This window comes from Pinus tabuliformis, chromosome 5_2, assembly GCF_031772625.1.
Source record: "Pinus tabuliformis cultivar Carrire ecotype Pingquan chromosome 5_2, CPIR1, whole genome shotgun sequence".
Taxonomy (NCBI): domain Eukaryota; kingdom Viridiplantae; phylum Streptophyta; class Pinopsida; order Pinales; family Pinaceae; genus Pinus; species Pinus tabuliformis.
In genome coordinates, this window is record NC_142306.1 from 619,981,792 (window position 1) to 619,987,005 (window position 5,214).

Below are 5,214 nucleotides of genomic sequence, written 5' to 3' on the forward strand. Positions count from 1 at the left end.
CAAAATGACTATGATTGTAAATACTGACAAAACTAAAGTTACAATAATTAAATCCAAAAAGTTCACCTAGATACTTTCATTTATGACAACAACTTCTTGGAGGAAGTTCCTTCATACAAATATTCGGGAATCAACATCCATCGTAAGATCAATTGGAATTATAGCATTGAGAAAAAGATAAATGGAGGCTGGAAGCTTATTACTAGGTTTGAAAACAATTGTATGTTGACAGATCTTTGGATTTGGTCTTAAAAAAGAACTCCTCTTTGAGATTTTTGTCACTCCTATTATTTTATATGAATGTGAAGGGCTACAATATATCTAGAGAGTAATGGATGTAATTTGAATAGATCCAAAGAAGTTTATAGCCTACAATTTCAAGAAGAAGTAAAATACTCCCTACCTTATCCCTTGGATTGAAGTAAGTCTTTCCCCCATTGAAAGCATGCCTATGACTAGGAATCTTATATATTAGAAGAAGTTATAGAACATGGACACCAAGAGGTTTCTTAAAATTGTTTCTAACTCTAGCCAAAACCCCTATATTTAGCTCAAGCGAGGGTGGCATAAGGATGCCTAGTCTTGGCTAGACAATTAGGGAGTAAAGGAGTAGACCATCTTACAAAATTCAAATGATATTAAAAATACTATTACTTCCATATTTAAGGTGATATTATGGGGAAATAAGGCGCTGGAGAGAAAAAGGGAACTACGATATTATAAGGAGGTGATCAACTCCAATTTTGAAAACGAAAATTATCTCTCTGTCTTGACTAGTGTTAAGAAGAAAATAAACATTGCCAAGATTAGAACTAATTCTCATGAGCTTCATAGTGAATCTAGATATTGGTTAGTTCCCAAAACGCCATGGGATGAAAGGGTTTGTCACTTATGCGATCCAAAGAGGGTTGAAGATGAAAAACACTTTCTCTTAAATTGTCTATCTCATACTCACATTCAATCTAATTTTTAAAATATTTGTCACACTACCAACCTTCTTGACCTTTTCACTCAACAAAACTATGGTGATCGGGAACATTTCTCTCGCTTCTTTTTTAGCATAAAAATAAAATATTAAAGAATTATGACTATTCTCTTACCTTCTTAAAGTCTAATAAACCATATTGAAAAATGTTAATCATCATCCTCACAAATCATTAATAAATATAATATCAAGGATTCATATCCAATATATATTTCTATGATTTATTATAGATAACAAACCTGTTGTTCTTTCAAAATAATCTTTATTTAATTTAAATTTACATAATATTGAAATAATTATTAATATGAATAAAATTAAAAAAGAAATATTAAGTATTTAATTATTTAACAAACCTGTTGTTCTTTCAAAATAATCTTTATTTAATTTAAATTTACATAATATTGAAATAATTATTAATATGAATAAAATTAAAAAAGAAATATTAAGTATTTAATTAAATAATTAAAATATTTCTGTGATTTATTATAGATAACAAACCTGTTGTTCTTTCAAAATTATCTTTATTTAATTTAAATTTACATAATACTGAAATAATTATTAATATGAATAAAATTAAAAAAGAAATATTATGTATTTAATTAAATAATTAAAATATAAATTTTATGATTATAAAAATATTTTTAACTGATGTTTAATATTTTTAACTAACATTCTAATTTATTGATTAAATTATTACAATAGAAAGTATTACAATCATAACATGGTAATGAATAATTTGTTTATAGTTTCAGTTACAAATTACGTCATCTTCGTTTAAACACCGATGGCTCCAGTCATTAAGAAATACAATGTCGGTATAACCATGGGGATGTAGCTCAAACGGTAGAGCGCTCGCTTTGCATGCGAGAGGTACGGGGTTCGATACCCCGCATCTCCAACTTCAAATGCATGGTCGTAATAAATTAAGGCAAGGCAAGGGGGTTTGAGAACAAGGTTATGCTCAATTTTGTAATAAATTAAGGCAAGGCAAGGGGAATTTCAGTGTTTTATATTAAAGTGTAAGTTATTTATATTAAATTATTATTTATATGAATTTTTGTTGTTGTTAAGTTTGGTAGGATTATTTCATTTTTTATTAAATAAAGGTAAATTTACACTACATAGTTTGGTTAGGTGGTTTCAATTTGTCCTAAAGGGAAACCAAGTTTGTTAGCCACCTATCCGCATTGTAAGCCATCCAAAAACAATAAAGTCTTAATCTCTCTAGCCAAGCTATATATGTCTCTGTTTCATGTCCATACACTAGATATCTATCTAAACTTATATTTGCATGACAGAAATTAAAATCTATCCACATAAAACAAAAGTAGGCATGGGGAAGTGACTATCCCTTCTGCTCCTCCGAGGCAGATTCTACAGGTGTCGGGTCCTTGGCTGATGCCCCAGGCATCTCATTCAGTTCCAGTATGCATGGGATGTGACGGTCAATTCTATCTAGCCTGATGTCTTTCTTATGAAGCTGGAATTGAATTTTCTACAAGTCTTGCTTGTAGCTTGACATACCTTGGAGTGTCACTGTCATTCCTACAGAAATATGTTCCATTGCTTTTCCCAATAAACTCTTCATCAACCAATAGAGGTATAGAGTTTGTTTGAACTGCGTAATTCTTCCTCTGATGTTACCCAAGACCGGGACTAAAGTCCTCTAGTTGTCCATGTCCTCCTCTGTCTCACTGCCTTGTTTTATTTCCTCCTCCCACTCTTCTAGCAACTTCCAAATTCCTTCATTCGTCCCCTCACGGTAAGCCTCCGCCGCTTCAGTGATAAGGTGTTCTACTGACTTCCTGCCCCTGTAAGGCTCCGACGTGCTAGGCTCTTTATCTTTCCTAGGTGTCGGGCCTCTCCTTCCTCATCCTTGTCCTCTCGCGGGTCTAGCCATGTCTAGGTGATCTGAGCCCTGGTGACAACAACATTTTGTTAATCCAAAACAAATCACTGCAGTTTGGTACCTTTCTTGTATTGTTGTGACAGCACAATGAGCGACGCCATACTTCACCTCTCCCCTTGTTCTCTCAGCCTCGGAGCTGGGGTGGTTCAAAGACTGAACCCCATAATGGGGCTGTTCCCAGCTACCTGCTATCGCTCCCCTTCTCCAAACTCGGCAACTTCTGGTCACAGTTAGGTAAGCCCCCCCCGCCTATACTAAGCTCGCAGACCCTTCCTCCTCCTTACTGAATTCCATGAAGAAATTGGGACCCTTGCCCCCTCTGCCCAGGAGATAATAGCGCTGCCTCCCACTTGCTCCCAATTAGCTTTCCATTCGCAGTCTCTGGCTTTGCCATAGTCCCAAAAGGAATTCCCGTTAACCCAGTGCTTGCTTTGGCTGTTGCTGCAAGGTCTGCCTCCCATGCACCTTATCTATTCTATGGGAATTGGGTATGCAGGTTGTGCGCAGAGGATGTTAAGGACAAGTTGTGTAGGGTTGAGAGTGGCATCAGAATGGAGGACATCCTCAATGCCCATATGCGGTTATGTTCCCAATTCAAAGTTGATACGACTATAAACATCACTAATGCAATGCATTAGATTTTGCATCACAAGTTCGAGTCACACAGAGTGCTTTGCTCCACTCAGAGCAACTCTGTCCTTAGGGAGGAGGTAACAGTGGTACACCCCTCTTCTCTAAGTCGTAACACTAATTGTATTTCTATAAGATCAATTTCCTCAAGCAAGATGCAATTGGGATCAAGTGCAATTTTTTGGTGATTTTGATGGAAAAGGGTTTTCTCTTGATAAACAAATTCATTTTAATGCTTGATCTCTTGCGGTCGAAAATCCTTTCACCATTTTCTCTTTTTTTTCCTGCTTTTGTAAAACGTTTACTGCTAATAATTTTATGGGCTAATGTTGCCTTTTCTCTCAATTGAGAATGGAAAATGAAACCCTGCAAAACACTTAGATTCCAACTGTAGGATGACATGGTGCAGACTGTAATACTATTGGCCCATATGCATTTTGGTTTCAATTTATTGATTTTTTTTTTATTTTTCGCTTTTCTTTTGTATTTGACTTGTACAACAGAGAAACAAAGTTCTTAATATTTTTTATGCTTTCATAATGTTTCAAATTGTTGAATTGGATTTGAGTATTAACTGCCTCCATGATTTTTGTTCCAGATGTTGCAATCGATACTTTCACTATCATCATGCAAGAGTAACAATTTTCATGCAATGGATTTAGTGTTGTGGTTTGGAACGTCTTTAGTTTTCTTGGCACTTTCCATTTGCAAGCCGATATAGGCAATTCAATTGTAGACAACCTGTCCTTCATAATTGGTGTGTTGGCGAAGGGAAAATCTACAATTCTCATTTATGGAAGCTTGAATTTTATTTTTTCTTGGTGTGAATACCATTTGTTTCTTTATTGTATTGCAGGTTATAAATATGACAATAGATCCTAATGCAAAGATTGGGTTCATACCAAACACAAAAGATGATCCACACAAGGGGAAACCTGATATTCCCTTCCCTTGCTACACAGGAATATTGCATTCTCTACGAGGATCATTTTTTCATCTTTTCTTGGACATTTCCATTTTTTATGTATAGTTATTTTTTTTGTTTAACTTTAAATCAATTATTGAAGGTGCATGCTTTTCTCATTTATGTTTTTCTCTTTTATGAGAGAGAGTAGTTGCAAATGGATGAAATATAGGAAAAGATGTACAAAAAATATGTAGATGACTCTTCTATTTTTAATGATATTATAGGTTATGAGAAATTAGTAGGGTTGTGGATTTGAGGGAGTTTTTACTGTTACTTTCCACCTTATGAATCTTCAAAATGAAAAAATGTGCGTCATGTTTTTTAAAGGAACAATGAATTATTTTTAAATAGACAATGTTGGTATTTCAATTGTGAAAGAATGTTTACTCTCTGGAGGAGGTCACATATTCAAGTTCTTTATTTGGAGGAGTGTACAGTTTCAAATCAAGAGTGGGTAAGGTGTATGAAAGATACCTTGTAAAACTCCTTTTGTAGCAGGATCAACCTTTCTAAAATACCAAAAATACAAAGTTATCAATGGGGAGTAGGGAAACTTTTAAATGGAGGACTCATCCATAATGATTACGACGTACTGTCAAAAATTCCACATAACAATTTACAATCGAATTCGAGGAAGTGTTGTTTGCCTCTGTAGGATCTGTTATTTAGTATAGGTATTTCATGACCCGTTGAAAATGTAGACATCCGCAGTCCACATTGGAC

The 5,214-nt window shown here is 34.6% G+C and overlaps 1 non-coding gene across 1 annotated transcript; it reads left to right on the top strand.

Moving 5' to 3' along the window:
* Positions 1 to 1,810: 1,810 nt before the first annotated feature.
* Positions 1,811 to 1,883, top strand: TRNAA-UGC (transfer RNA alanine (anticodon UGC)). The gene has a single exon. It is a non-coding gene; the product is annotated as a tRNA-Ala (tRNA).
* Positions 1,884 to 5,214: the final 3,331 nt, after the last annotated feature.